Genomic DNA, 17,183 nt, shown 5'->3' with positions numbered 1-17,183 from the left:
CTGTCAGGGTTATAGGTCCACATGACTGATGCTGTTAGGGCTATAGGTCCACATGACTGATGCTGTCAGGGTTATAGGTCCACAACACTGATGCTGTGAGGGCTATAGGTCCACATGACTGATGCTGTCAGGGTTATAGGTCCACATGACTGATGCTGTCAGGGTTATAGGTCCACAACACTGATGCTTAGGTCCACATGACTGATGCTGTCAGGGTTATAGGTCCACATGACTGATGCTGTCAGGGCTATAGGTCCACATGACTGATGCTGTCAGGGCTGTAGGTCCACATGACTGATACTGTCAGGGCTATAGGTCCACATGACTGATTGAGAGGTCACATGACTGATACTGTCAGGGCTGTAGGTCTCATGACTGATACTGTCAGGGCTTAGGTCCACATGACTGATACTGTCAGGGCTGTGAGGTCCACATGACTGATACTGTCAGGGCTATAGGTCCACATGACTGATACTGTCAGGGCTGTAGGTCCACATGACTGATGCTGTCAGGGCTATAGGTCCAAATGACTGATGCTGTCAGGGTTATAGATCCACATGAATGATGCTGTCAGGGCAAGGCCCACATGACTGATGCTGTCAGGGCTATAGGTCCACAACACTGATGCTGGTAGGGCTATAGGTCCACATGAATGATGCTGTCAGGGTTATAGGTCCACATGACTGATGCTGTCAGGGTTATAGGTCCACATGACTTTGCTGTCAGGGTTATAGGTCCACATGACTGATGCTGTCAGGGGTATAGGTCCACATGACTGATGCTGTCAGGGCTAAAGGTCCACATGAATGATGCTGTCAGGGCTATAGGTCCACATGACTGATGCTGTCAGGGTTATAGGTCCACATGACTGATGCTGTCAGGGCTAAAGGTCCACATGACTAATGCTGTCAGGGTTATATCCACATGACTGATGCTGTCAGGGCTAAAGGTCCACATGAATGATGCTGTCAGGGCTATAGGTCCACATGACTGATGCTGTCAGGGCTATAGGTCCACATGACTGATGCTGTCAGGGCTATAGGTCCACATGACTGATGCTGTGAGGGTTATAGGTCCACATGACTGATGCTGTCAGGGTTATAGGTCCACATGACTAATGCTGTCAGGGTTATAGGTCCACATGAATGATGCTGTCAGGGTTATAGGTCCACAACACTGATGCTGTTAGGGCTTATAGGTCCACATGAATGATGCTGTCAGGGTTATAGGTCCACATGATGATGCTGTCAGGGCTATAGGTCCACATGACTGATGCTGTCAGGGCTATAGGTCCACATGACTGATGCTTGAGGGTTATAGGTCCACAACACTGATGCTGTTAGGGCTTATAGGTCCACATGAATGATGCTGTCAGGGTTATAGGTCCACATGACTGATGCTGTCAGGGCTATAGGACATGACTGATGCTGTCAGGGTTATAGGTCCACATGACTGATGCTGTCAGTTATAGGTCCACATGCTGTCACTAGGTCCACATGACTGATGCTGTCAGGGTTATAGGTCCACATGAATGATGCTGTCAGGGCAAGGCCCACATGACTGATGCTGTCAGGGTTATAGGTCCACATGACTGATGGTGTCAGGATTATAGGTTGAATGATGCTGTCAGGGTTATAGGTCCACAAGACTGATGCTGTCAGGGCTATAGGCCCACATTGTTGTCAGGGCTATAGGTCCACATGACTGATGCTGTCAGGGCTATAGGTCCACATTGATGCTGTGAGGGTTATAGGTCCACATGACTGATGCTGTCAGGGTTATAGGTCCACATGAATGATGCTGTCAGGGCTATAGGTCCACATGACTGATGCTGTCAGGGCTATAGGTCCACATGACTGATGCTGTCAGGGCTATAGGTCCACATGAATGATGCTGTCAGGGTTATAGGTCCACATGAATGATGCTGTCAGGGCTATAGGTCCACATGACTGATGCTGTCAGGGTTATAGGTCCACATGACTGATGCTGTCAGGGCTCTAGGTCCACATGACTGATGCTGTCAGGGTTATAGGTCCACATGACTGATGCTGTCAGGGATATAGGTCCACATGACTGATGCTGTCAGGGCTATAGGTCCACATGACTGATACTGTCAGGGCTGTAGGTCCACATGACTGATACTGTCAGGGCTGTAGGTCCACATGACTGATACTGTCAGGGCTATAGGTCCACATGACTGATACTGTCAGGGCTGTAGGTCCACATGACTGATACTGTCAAGGTCCACATGACTGATGCTTCAGGGCTATAGGTCCAAATGACTGATGCTGTCAGGGTTAAGATCCACATGAATGATGCTGTCAGCAAGGCCCACATGACTGATGCTGTCAGGGCTATAGGTCCACAACACTGATGCTGGTAGGGCTATAGGTCCACATGAATGATGCTGTCAGGGTTATAGGTCCACATGACTGATGCTGTCAGGGTTATAGGTCCACATGACTAATGCTGTCAGGGTTATAGGTCCACATGACTGATGCTGTCAGGGGTATAGGTCCACATGACTGATGCTGTCAGGGCTGTAGGTCCAATGACTGATGCTGTCAGGGCTAAAGGTCCACATGAATGATGCTGTCAGGGCTATAGGTCCACATGACTGATGCTGTCAGGGCTATAGGTCCACATGACTGATGCTGTCAGGGCTATAGGTCCACATGACTGATGCTGTGAGGGTTATAGGTCCACATGACTGATGCTGTCAGGGTTATAGGTCCACATGACAATGCTGTCAGGGTTATAGGTCCACATGAATGATGCTGTCAGGGTTATAGGTCCACAACACTGATGCTGTTAGGGCTTATAGGTACATGAATGATGCTGTCAGGGTTATAGGACATGACTGATGCTGTCAGGGCTCTAGGTCCACATGACTGATGCTGTGGGCTATAGGTCCACATGACTGATGCTGTCAGGGCTATAGGTCCACATGAATGATGCTGTCAGGGTTATAGGTCCACATGACTGATGCTGTCAGGGTTATAGGTCCACATGACTGATGCTGTCAGGGTTATAGGTCCACATGCTGTCAGGGTTATAGGTCCACATGACTGATGCTGTCAGGGTTATATGTCCACATGAATGATGCTGTCAGGGCAAGGCCCACATGACTGATGCTGTCAGGGTTATAGGTCCACATGACTGATGGTGTCAGGATTATAGGTCCACAAACTGATGGTGTCAGGATTATAGGCCCACATGACTGATGCTGTCAGGGTTAAAGGTCCACATGACTGATGCTGTCAGGGCTATAGGTCCACATGACTGATGCTGTGAGGGTTATAGGTCCACATGACTGATGCTGTCAGGGCAAGGTCCACATGACTGATGCTGTCATCTTATCACATGACTGATGCTGTCAGGGTTATAGGTCCACATGAATGATGCTGTCAGGGTTATAGGTCCACATGAATGATGCTGTCAGGGCTTAGGTCCACATGACTGATGCTGTCAGGGTTATAGGTCCACATGACTAATGCTGTCAGGGCTATAGGTCCACATGACTGATGCTGTCAGGGCTATAGGTCCACATGAATGATGCTGTCAGGGTTATAGGTCCACATGAATGATGCTGTCAGGGCTATAGGTCCACATGACTGATGCTGTCAGGGTTATAGGTCCACATGACTAATGCTGTCAGGGCTAATAGGTCCACATGACTGATGCTGTCAGGGTTATAGGTCCACATGACTGATGCTGTCAGGGCTAAAGGTCATGAATGATGCTGTGAGGGTTGAGGTCCACATGACTGATGCTGTCAGGGCTTTAGGTCCCATGACTGATGCTGTCAGGGCTATAGGTCCACATGACTGATGCTGTCAGGGTGGGGTCCACATGACTGATGCTGTCAGGGCTATAGGTCCACATGACTGATGCTGTCAGGGATATAGGTCCACATGACTGATGCTGTCAGGGCTAAAGGACCACATGACTGATGCTGTCAGGGTTATGGTCCACATGACTGATGCTGTCAGGGCTAAAGGACCACATGACTGATGCTGTCAGGGTTATAGGTCCACATGACTGATGCTGTCAGGGCTAAAGGTCCACATGACTGATGCTGTCAGGGCTATAGGTCCACATGAATGATGCTGTCAGGGCTATAGGTCCACCTGATGCTGTTAGGGCTGTAGGTCCACATGACTGATGCTGTCAGGGCTCTAGGTCCACATGACTGATGCTGTCAGGGCTATAGGTCCACAACCTGATGGTCAGGGCTATAGGTCCCATGACTGATGCTGTCAGGGATATAGGTCCACATGACTGATGCTGTCAGGGCTATAGGTCCACATGACTGATGCTGTCAGGGCTAAAGGTCCACATGACTGATGCTGTCAGGGTTATAGGTCCACATGACTGATGCTGTCAGGGCTCTAGGTCCACATGACTGATGCTGTCAGGGTTATAGGTCCACATGACTGATGCTGTCAGGGCTCTAGGTCCACATGACTGATGCTGTCAGGGTTATAGGTCCACATGACTGATGCTGTCAGGGCTATTGGCCCACATGAATGATGCTGTCAGGGCTATAGGTCCACATGACTGATGCTGTCAGGGCTCTAGGTCCACATGACTGATGCTGTCAGGGTTATAGGTCCACATGACTGATGCTGTCAGGGCTCTAGGTCCACATGGATGCTGGAGGGTTATAGGTCCATGAATGATGCTGTCAGGGCTATAGGTCCATGACTGATGCTGTCAGGGTTATAGGTCCACATGACTGATGCTGTCCCACATGAATGATGCTGTCAGGGTTATAGGTCCACATGACTGATGCTGTCAGGGCTATAGGTCCACATGACTGATGCTGTCAGGGCTATAGGTCCACATGAATGATGCCAGGGCTATGTCCACATGACTGATGCTGAGGGCTAAAGGTCCACATGACTGATGCTGTTAGGGCTGTAGGTCCACATGACTGATGCTGTCAGGGCTCTAGGTCCACATGACTGATGCTGTGAGGGTTATAGGTCCACATGAATGATGCTGTCAGGGCTATAGGTCCACATGACTGATGCTGTCAGGGTTATAGGTCCACATGACTGATGCTGTCAGGGATATAGGTCCCATGCTGTCAGGGCTCTAGGTCCACATGACTGATGCTGTCAGGGCTCTAGGTCCACATGACTGATGCTGTCAGGGCTCTTGGACATGACTGATGCTGTGAGGGTTATAGGTCCACATGAATGATGCTGTCAGGGTTATCTCCATGAATGATGCTGTCAGGGCTCTAGGTCCACATGACTGATGCTTGGTTACAGTCCACATGACTGAACTGTCAGGGCTAAATGTCCCCACTTCCAGGGTTCTAGGCAGCAATCCCTTGCTGATTTAAAACATGGACGTATCCAACCTTGGACAAAACTAAATACATGTTGTTTTTAAACTCTCGTAAGACTGTTTCAGATGAACTCCATGTTCACTCATTAGATGATTCAGATGGACCACATGTTCACTCAGTAGATGATTCAGATGCACCACATGTTCACTCATTAGATGATTCAGATGGACCACATGTTCCTCATTAGATGATGTGGACCACCCATTAGATGATTCAGGTGGAACATGTTCACTCATTAGATGATTCAGATCCAACCATTAGATGATTCAGATGGACCACATGTTCACTCATTAGATGATTGTCCATGTTCACTCATGGAGATGAAGATGCTCACATGTTCATCATTAGATGATTCAGATGGACCATGTTCACATTAGATGATTCAGATCACATGTCCCCACATGGATGGAACATGTTCACTAGCATTAGATGATTCAGATGGACCAACCTTAGATGATTCAGATGGACCACATGTTCACTCATTAGATGATTCAGATGCACCACATGTTCACTCATTAGATGATTCAGATGCACCACATGTTCACTCATTAGATGATTCAGATGGACCACATGTTCACTCATTAGATGATTCAGATGCACCACATGTTCACTCATTGGATGATTCAGATGGACCACATGTTCACTCATTGATGATTCAGATGCACCACATGTTCCTCATTAGATGATTCAGATCACCCACATTAGATGATTCAGATGGACCACATGTATCTCCATTAGATGATTCAGATGGACCACATGTTCACCATTAGATGATTCAGATGGACCACATGTTCCTCATTATGATTCCCCACATGATTCAGATGGACATGTTCTCATTAGATGATTCAGATGGACCACATGTTCACTCATTAGATGATTCAGATGGACCACATGTTCACTCATTAGATGATTCAGATGCCCACATGTTCACTCATTAGATGATTCAGATGGACCACATGTTCACTCATTAGATGGTTCAGAAAATTTTATCCAACGTGTTCCCGTATACAAAACTTAAGCATTTGGATTGATGGATTTCCGTAAATACAGTTTGTTAAAGAGGATAAGATTTATCTTTTTTTCTGCAGAAACAGATGGTGCCTATCCAACCTTGGACGATTAGAGTCAACCTTGTAATATGTCCCCACATGTTATTGATTATGGTGATACTATGCAGGGTGATTTCATCACTAGCACAGAGAGGTTGGCCTATATCCACAACCTTGGACAGGAACACTAGGCAACCTGACTTTATGTCCCCACAGGTTTGGAGGAAGTATCTCCTAGCATGGAAGGGTTCTCAATCAGGGACACCTTGGACATTGAGAACCAACCCCTATTTCCCACCTGTGTTTGTGGGAAGTTATTTCACATAGTCTTTGATGTTTCTTTTTGTTGAGTTTATTGTTTTCCAACCATTTTGGAAATGAGACCACCTCTATGGTCCTCCCCACATGTCACTTTAATAAGTTTACAATCATTCTTTATCATCTCATATGCATACTGTATTCATACCATTCTATGGTGTCTCAGAGGCATTCTCTATGTCCCCACATGGAGGGAATTCTTAATTCCCTTCCTTTACTTAGATTTATGTGTATTGGATATATGTTGTGAAATGGTTAGATAACTTGTTAGATATTGTCCCCACACTAGAAGCAAGTATCTACACCCACAATAACATCTGCTAAACACAGGTATGTGACCAACAAATTTGATTTTCAGCTGCTACTCTTATTAAACCTTTAGATGCCATCCCATAGTGCCCCTTGTTTTGTGAGGTGACAGTTTTATCTCATCTAGCATAGAGACTCGTATCTACATAACTCCCTTTTGTTTACAAGGTCCTACGTATATTGTTGTATTATTTAACTTTGCTGTTGAATGTAGACCCCACATGTTCACAGGAAGTATCTCCTGAGGTTCCTGGGTTTCCAACCTTGGTAAATCTATTAAGCTAGTAAAACAGAAAATATTTATTCCAAACATTTTTTTTTCACCTTTATTTAACCAGGTAGGAGTTGAGAACAAGCTATCATTCCAACTGCATGGTCAAGATCCAACCTTGTGAACAGACAACACAGAGTTACACATTGAGTAAACCCAAGTCAATGACAGAGTAGAAAAAAAGGGTATCTCCTAGCATGGCGTATGCAAAAGACAGAGGTAGGCAAATAATTACAATGTTGCAGATTAACACTGGAGTGATAAATGATCAGATGTCATGTACAGGTAGAGATATTGATGTGCAAAATAGCATGGTAAATAAATAAAAACAGTATGGACATGAGTAGGTATAATTGGGTGGGCTATTTACCGATAAGACTATGTACAGCCCACATGGAGCTGGATAGCAGATGTTTGAAGCGTGGAGATACATTACTGCATACCAACCTTGTAAACCAAAAGTATATTCTTTAGAGTAAAGAACACTCTATGTCCCGGGGGTTTTCCAGGAATTGGAGGGGGTATCTCCAGTGCTAAGCTACGCGTATCTCTTCTCCAACCTGGACAGAGACATCACAAGATACCCTTGCCAAACATTTACATTTACATGGATTTGGCAGACGTCTTATCCAGAGCAAATGGTGAATTCAACCTTATGACAGCCAGTGGAACACCCCACATTACAATAGTGCATCTAAATCATTTATGGGGGGGTGAGAAGGATTCTTTATCCTATCCTAGGTAGCAGGTGGGGTTTCAGGTGTATCCAACCTTGGACAGAGACTCCGCTGTCTATGTTTGTTCCCCACATGGAGGAAAGTATCTCCTGAGCTGGAACTGTATCCTCAGTGGTAGGGAGGCCTTGGACAGATGAACGCAACCTGTTTGGGTGTCCCTGATCATGGAGGGAAGTATCTCCTAGCATGGTGTATCCAACCTTGGACAGAGAGGCAACCTCTATGTCCCCACATGGAGGGAAGTATCTCCAAGCATGGTGTATCCAACCTTGGACAGAGACAACCTCTATGTCCCCACATGGAGGGAAGTATCTCCTAGCATGGTGTATCCAACCTTGGACAGAGGCAACCTCTATGTCCCCACATGGAGGGAGAAGTATCTCCTAGCATGGTGTATCCAACCTTGGACAGAGACAACTTCTATGTCCCCACATAGAGGGAAGTATCTCCTAGCATGGCGTATCCAACCTTGGACAGAGACAACCTCTATGACCCCACATGGAGGGAAGTATCTCCTAGCATGGTGTATCCAACCTTGGACAGAGACAACCTCTATGTCCCCACATAGAGGGAAGTATCTCCTAGCATGGCGTATCCAACCTTGGACAGAGACAACCTCTATGACCCCACATGGAGGGAAGTATCTCCTAGCATGGTGTATCCAACCTTGGACAGAGACAACCTCTATGTCCCCACATAGAGGGAAGTATCTCCTAGCATGGCGTATCCAACCTTGGACAGAGACAACCTCTATGTCCCCACATGGAGGGAAGTATCTCCTAGCATGGCGTATCCAACCTTGGACAGAGACAACCTCTATGACCCCACATGGAGGGAAGTATCTCCTAGCATGGTGTATCCAACCTTGGACAGAGCAACCTCTATGTCCCCACATGGAGGGAGGGAAGTATCTCCTAGCATGGCGTATCCAACCTTGGACAGAGACAACCTCTATGACCCCACATGGAGGGAAGTATCTCCTAGCATGGTGTATCCAACCTTGGACAGAGGCACCCTATATGTCCCCACATAGAGGGAAGTATCTCCTAGCATGGCGTATCCAACCTTGGACAGAGGCAACCTCTATGTCCCCACATGGAGGGAAGTATCTCCTAGCATGGAGTATCCAACCTTGGACAGAGGCAACCTCTATGTCCCCACATGGAGGGAAGTATCTCCTAGCATGGAGTATCCAACCTTGGACAGAGGCAACCTCTATGTCCCCACATGGAGGGAAGTATCTCCTAGCATGGCGTATCCAACCTTGGACAGAGACAACCTCTATTTCCCCACATGGAGGGAAGTATCTCCTAGCGTGGCCTATCCAACCTTGGACAGAGACAACCTCTATGTCCCCACATGCAGGGAAGTATCTCCTAGCATGGCGTATCCAACCTCTATGTCCCCACATGGAGGGAAGTATCTCCTAGCATGGCGTATCCAACCTTGGACAGAGACAACTTCTATGTCCCCACATGGAGGGAAGTATCTCCTAGCATGGCGTATCCAACCTTGGACAGAGGCAACCTCTATGTCCCCACATGGAGGGAAGTGTCTCCTAGCATGGCGTATCCAACCTTGGACAGAGGCAACCTCTATGTCCCCACATGCGTCCTCCATTGCCTGGAGAAGCGGCATGCGGGCATAGGGTGGGCGATCATACACTTTCCAGCGCCAGGCTGAGAAGAATTCCTCTATGGGATTTAGAAAAGGTGAATATGGGGTAAAGTACAAAACTACAAATTGTGGATGGTGGATGGGTGGCAAAACAGTTTTGGACCAGAACAGCCCGGTGAAAACTAACATTGTCCCATAAAACCACAAATCTAGCAGGCTCCTGATCTGGATCAGAGACAACAAGCATTGTGTAAATTGCATCCAGAAAAGTGAGCATATGTCCGGTGTTGTACGGACCCAGTATGGCGTTGTGATGGAGGACCCCGTTTTGAGTGATGGCAGCACACATAGTTATATTACCCCCACGCTGTCCATGGACATTGGTAATTACCTCTGTCCTATTACATTTCTTCCGCGGCGCCTGGTTTTGGTGAGGTTGAAGCCAACCTCATCCACATAAATAAATTCATGGTGAATGCCATGTGCATCCAGCTCCAATACTCTCTGTACAAAATGATATACAGATGAGTAAATATTGTATGTCTGAAGAACTGGAAGTAGTGTTGCATACATACCTCTACAAAGTCATGACGCATATTCTTGACTCTGTCAGAGTTTCTCTCAAATGGCACCTTGTAAAGTTGTTTCATCGTCACTCGGTGCCGTTGGAGGATGCGTTGTATGGTTGACAGGCTTACAGCATTGATGTTGTTAAATATGGTGTCATTATTCAAGATATGCTCTCTTATCTCTCGAATCCTAATTGCATTGTTGGCCAAAACCATATTTATAATTGCAGTCTCTTGTACATCTGTAAACAAGTGTCCTCGTCCTCCATGATGTCTTTGCCTTTCCACTTTGTACAGAATTCAAACACCTACTCATTCAAGGGTTTTTCATTATTTTGTACTTTTTCCTACATTGTAGAACATTAGTGAAGACATCAGAACTATGAAATAACATGTATGGAATTATCTAGTAACCAAAGAAGTGTTAAACAAATCAAATATATTTTACATTTGAGATCCTTCAAATGACCACCCTTTGCATTGATGACAGCTTTGCACACTCTTAGTATTCTCTCAACCAGCTTCACCTGGAATGCTTTTCTTACAGTCTTGAAGGAGTTCCCAAATATGCTGAGCACTTGTTGGCTGCTTTTCCTTCACTCTGCAGTCCAACTAATCCCAAACCATCTCGATTTGATTGAGGTTTGGGGATTGTGGAGGCCAGGTCATCTGATGCAGCACTCCATCACTTTCCTTCTTGGTAAAATAGCCCTTACACAGCCTGGATGTGTGTTGGGTCGGTCATTGTCCTGTTGAAAAACAAATTATAGTCCCACTAAACCCAAATCATATGGGATTGCGTATCGCTGCAGAATGCTGTGGTAGCCATGCGGGTTAAGTGTTCCTTGAATTGTAAATAAATCACAGCCAGTGTCACCAGCAAAGCACCGCCACACCATCACACCTCCTCCTCCATTCTTCACCGTGGGAAATACAAATACAGAGATCATCTCTCCACCCTTCCCTTTGAAATGGGCCTCCAGAGAGTTACATGGAATTTCCTAGAAGCCGGACATGGAAAAGGCCCAGCTGATGGGGTAGGAGCAGCTGTGAAACAAAGAGCACATGGAAAAGGCCCAGCTGATGAGGTAGGAGCAGCTGTGAAACAAAGAGCACATGGAAAAGGCCCAGCTGATGGGGTAGGAGCAGCTGTGAAACAAAGAGCACATGGAAAAGGCCCAGCTGATGGGGTAGGAGCAGCTGTGAAACAAAGAGCACATGGAAAAGGCCCAGCTGGTGGGGTAGGAGCAGCTGTGAAACAAAGAGCACATGGAAAAGGCCCAGCTGGTGGGGTAGGAGCAGCTGTGAAACAAAGAGCACATGGAAAAGGCCCAGCTGGTGGGGTAGGAGCAGCTGTGAAACAAAGAGCACATGGAAAAGGCCCAGCTGATGGGGTAGGAGCAGCTGTTAAACAAAGAGCACATGGAAAAGGCCCAGCTGATGGGGTAGGAGCAGCTGTTAAACAAAGAGCACATGGAATTGTGGCACCAAGGCAAGGACCTCCTCAATGAAAAAAAACGGTATTTGAGGAAACTGTCAAACGATCAGTCAGCTGTCAAGCTCTTATATATATCTCAGAGGAGGAGACAGAGAGCATCGAGGGCCTCCTACCAGATCACCTGGAGACGATCTGTGGGACAATAAAGATACACCAGGTAATATTTTATGTAGAATCTCACATTTGTTAAACAAACATTATCTATAGATCACTAGACTATGCTATGATACACATTCTGAATGTGCATAACTCTGTACACTTCCTGTGTTTCCAGATTGTCACCGACAGTCCCGGGGAGATAACTTGGCGCTTACTTAGTTCCTTTTGTTCCTTTCCACATCACTGCAGCTGTTTCAGCCCACAGACTGTGACTCTGGATGAAAAAACAGAGGCAGACCAAAATGGAAAAATTCACCTCATTTCAAAGCACCGTCCAGCCTGTCCAAGATCTAAGTGAAGCATTGATTGGAAAGTGGTGTGTGGTGGAGTATTGTGGTGCTTTTGTGAAAACCATGAGTCGCGTTGGCCCCAACCGTTTTTTTTTTAATGAGAGATGAGAGACTACTTCATATGGTACAGACCACAGCGTGTGCTTGGACTTGTACCTGAGCCTTATCCAATGACCAAAAGGCACATGGAGCTGGATGCCTTGGTCTGGGAGGAACTTAGCTTTCTTTCTAAGCCTTAGATACACTTGGAAACTCACGACACAGTACATACAAACAGAGCAGGACATAAAATAAAACATATGTGGCTCTCAATGAACTCGTCCCTATATATATGTGCTAGAATTTGTATTGTAGCGTCTAAGTGTAGTCAGGGACAACACATTGTTCTCATGTTGAAAAGGTACTAGTTCCAGTGTTTTTACTTTATCTTATATTAATGAAAAGTTTAATTAACAGTGGTTGTTGTTCAAAATGTTTGAAATGAAATATTATTTTTACATAGATGTCATTTTCCAGCACACCTTGTCATTTCCAGCACATCTTGTCATTTCCATCACAACCATATTTGAGGTAAATTAGTATATTATGTATAATTGTAATGGTTTTCTGGGGAAAGAGAGGCGGACCAAAATGCAGCGTGGTTAGTTTTGTGCATCTTTAATAAAGATGAAAGTACAACAATCTACAAAACAAGAAACGTGAAAAACCAAAACAGTCCTATCTGGTGCCACAAACACAAAGACAGGAACAATCACCCACAAAACCCAACACAAAACAGGCTACCTAAATATGGTTCCCAATCAGAGACAATGACTAATACCTGCCTCTGATTGAGAACCATATCAGGCCAAACATAGAAATAGACAAACCAGACACACAACATAGAATGCCCAACCAGCTCACGTCCTGACCAACACTAAAACAAGGAAAACACACACAAACGATAGTGAGAACGTGACAGTACCCCCCCCCCCCCCAAGGTGCGGACTCCGAACGCACAACCTAAACCTATAGGGAGGGTCTGGGTGGGCATCTGTCCGCGGTGGCGGCTCTGGCGCTGGACGTGGACCCCACTCCATGATTGTCTTAGTCCCCCTCCTTAGCGTACCTTTAGTGGAGGCCCTCACCGCTATCCTTGGCCTAGGAACCCTAACAACGGGCCACACTGGACTGAGAGGCAGCTCCAGACTGAGGGGCAGCTCAGGACTGAGAGGAAGCTCAGGCAGGTTGATGAATCTAGCAGATCCTGGCTGGCTGGCGGTTCCGGCAGATCCTGGCTGGCTGGGGGTTCGGGCAGGTCCTGGCTGGCTGGCGGTTCCGGCAGATCCTGGCTGGCTGGCGGTTCCGGCAGATCCTGGCTGAATGGCGGTTCTGGCAGATCCTGGCTGGCTGGCGGTTCCGGGCAGATCCTGGCTGAATGGCGGTTCCGGGCAGATCATGGCTGGCTGGCGGTTCCGGCAGATCCTGGCTGGCGGTTCCAGCAGATCCTGGCTGACGGACGGTTCCAGCAGATCCTGGCTGAATGGCGGATTCTGGCTGACTGGAGGATCTGGAAGATCCTTGCGGATCCTGGCGGACTGGCGGATCCTGGCAGACTGGCGGATCCTGCCGGATCCTGGCGGGTCCTGGCTAAATGGGGGATCCTGGCTGACTGGCGGGTCCTGGCTAAATGGGGGATCCTGGCTGACTGGCGGATCCTGGCTGACTGGCAGTTCTGGCAGATCCTGGCTGACTGGCAGACTGGCGGCGCTGGGCATACTGGCGGCGCTGGGCAGACTGGCGGCGTTGGCGGCGCTGGCGGCGCTGGGCAGACTGGCGGCGCTGGGCAGACTGGCGGCGTTGGCGTCACTGGACAGGAAGGCTCTGGCAGTGCTCTAGGAGGGTTTAAAGAAGCTTTTCTGAATGTCCTTCCATTACAGATTTCAATGCAGAGCCAACTATGTAGAGATCTGTGTCATCTGCATATGAGTTAGTATGTACACTTCCTACCGCTTGATCTATGCTTTTGATATGGAGAATAGTTTGGGGAATAGTATGGAATCTTGAGGTCCCTTTAGTGATGGACAGAACAGCATCAGACTCCACTCTTCCAGAGAGGACCAGGCAAGAGATTGTTCAATGATACAAATGTTTCGTAATCTACTGACGAGAATGGAATGATCTACGTTGTTGAAGGCCACATGCTTGTTTATTAACAAAGAGCAACTTCTTAGCAACTTCTTAGGGATGCAATCCCGTTAACGGGATGATATGACAACAGCCAATTCAAAACAACAGAAATCTCATAATTAAAATTCCTCAAACATACAAGTATTTTATACCATTTTAAAGGTAATCTCGTTGTTAATCCCACCGTGTCCGATTTCAAATAGGCTTTACAGTGAAAGCACCACTGTAACGACAATCTTCGTTTGTCGAAAGAGAGTCGGACCGAAATGCAGCGTGTTTGTTACTCATGTTTATTAGAGAAAACAAATAACGAAACTATACATGAAATAACGAATAAATACAAAACAACAAAACAGAACGTGAAACCTATTACAGCCTGACTGGTGAAACTAACACAGAGACAGGAACAATCACCCACGAAATACAAAGCGAAACCCAGGCTACCTAAATACGGTTCCCAATCAGAGACAACGAGAATCACCTGACTCTGATTGAGAACCGCCTCAGGCAGCCAAACCTATGAAACACACACCCCTAATCAGCTACAATCCCAATAACTAAAAAACCCCACTAAATACAACAAACAATAAACCCATGTCACACCCTGGCCTGACCAACTAATTAACTAAAACACAAAATACTAAGACCAAGGCGTGACAGAACCCCCCCCTAAGGTGCGGACTCCCGAACGCACCTCAAAACCATAGGGAGGGTCCGGGTGGGCGTCTGTCCATTGTGGCGTTTCCGGCTCCGGACGTGGACCCCACTTCATAAATGTCATTGTTCCTCCCCTTCGTGTCCTGGGATGATCCACCCTAACCGCCGACCATGGCCGAATAGTCCTCACCCAGAAACCTACATAACAGAGGAGCAGCTCGTGACTGAGGGGCAGCTCGGGACTGAGGGGCAGCTCGGGACTGAGGGGCAGCTCGGGACTGAGGGGCAGCTCGGGACTGAGGGGCAGCGCGGGACTGAGGGGCAGCCCAGTACCGAGAAGAAGCCCAGTACCGAGAAGAAGCCCAGTACCGAGATGAAGCCCAGCCAGGCAGTTGAATCCGGCAGATTCTGGTTGACTGGCGGATCCTGGCTGACTATCAGATCTGGCAGATCCTGGCTGTCTGGCGGATCCTGGCTGACCGGCAGATCCTGGTTGACTGGCTGATCCTGGCTGACTGGCAGATCCTGGCCGACTGGCGGATCCTGGCTGACTAGCAGATCTGGCAGATCCTGGCTGACTGGCGGATCCTGGCTGACTGGCAGATCCTGGCCGACTGGCGGATCCTGGCTGACTAGCAGATCTGGCAGATCCTGGCTGACTGGCGGATCTGGAAGAGTCTGGTTGACTGGCAGATCTGGAAGAGTCTGGTTGACTGGCAGATCTGGCAGATCCTGGCTGACTGGCGGATCTGGAAGAGTCTGGTTGACTGGCAGATCTGGAAGAGTCTGGTTGACTGGCAGATCTGGAAGAGTCTGGTTGACTGGCAGATCTGGAAGAGTCTGGTTGACTGGCAGATCTGGAAGAGTCTGGCTGACTGGCAGATCTGGAAGAGTCTGGCTGACTGGCAGATCTGGAAGAGTCTGGCTGACTGGCAGATCTGGAAGAGTATGGCTGACTGGTAGATCTGGAAGAGTCTGGCTGACTGGCAGATCTGGAAGAGTCTGGCTGACTGGCAGATCTGGAAGAGTCTGGCTGACTGGCAGATCTGGAAGAGTCTGGCTGACTGGCAGATCTGGAAGAGTCTGGCTGTCTGGCAGATCTGGAAGAGTCTGGCTGACTGGCAGATCTGGAAGAGTCTGGCTGTCTGGCGGATCTGGAAGAGTCTGGCTGACTGGCAGATCTGGAAGAGTCTGGCTGACTGGCAGATCTGGAAGAGTCTGGCTGACTGGCAGATCCTGGCAGACTGACGGCTCTGGCTGCTTCATGCTGACTGACGGCTCTGGCTGCTCCATGCAGACTGGCAGCTCTGGCTGCTCCATGCAGACTGGCAGCTCTGGCTGCTTCATGCAGACTGGCAGCTCCTTGCAGACTGGCATCTCTAGCTGCTCCATGCAGACTGGCAGCTCATTGCAGATTGGCAGCTCCTTGCAGACTGGCAGCTCTAGCTGCTCCATGCAGACTGGCAGCTCCTTGCAGACTGGCAGCTCCATGCAGACTGGCAACTCCATGCAGACTGGCAACTCCATGCAGACTGGCAACTCTGGCTGCTCCAAGCAGACTGACAGCTCTGGCTGCCCCATGCAGACTGGCAGCTCTAGCTGCTCCATGCAGGCTGGCAACACTGGGTGCTCCATGTAGACTGGCAGCTCTAGCTGCTCCATGCAGACTGACAGCTCTGGCTGCTCTAAGCAGACTGACAGCTCTGGCTGCCCCATGCAGACTGGCAGCTCTGGCTGCTCTATGCAGACTGACAGCTCTGGCTGCCCCATGCAGACTGGCAGCTCTGGCTGCTCTATGCAGACTGACAGCTCTGGCTGCCCCATGCAGACTGGCATCTCTGGCTGCCCCATGCAGACTGGCAGCTCTGGCTGCTCTTTGCAGACTGACAGCTCTGGCTGCTCCATACAGGCAGGAGGCTACGGCAGCGCTGTAGAGGAGGAAGGCTCTAGAACCGCTGAACAGGCGGGAGACTCCGACAGCGCAGGAGAGGGAGAAAGCGCTGGCTGCGCTGAACAGGCGAGGCGCACTGAAGGCCTGATGCGTGGTGCTGGCACTGGTGGTATTTGGCCGAGGACACGCACAGGAAGCCTAGTGCGGGGAGCTACCATCGGAGGACTAGTGTGTGAAGGTGGCACAGGATGGACTGGACCGTGAAGGTGTACTGGAGAGCCTGAGAGCAG

The sequence above is a fragment of the Oncorhynchus masou genome, chromosome 18 (assembly GCF_036934945.1).
Source record: "Oncorhynchus masou masou isolate Uvic2021 chromosome 18, UVic_Omas_1.1, whole genome shotgun sequence".
NCBI classification, from domain to species: domain Eukaryota; kingdom Metazoa; phylum Chordata; class Actinopteri; order Salmoniformes; family Salmonidae; genus Oncorhynchus; species Oncorhynchus masou.
Note: the sequence above shows the minus strand (reverse complement) of the source record.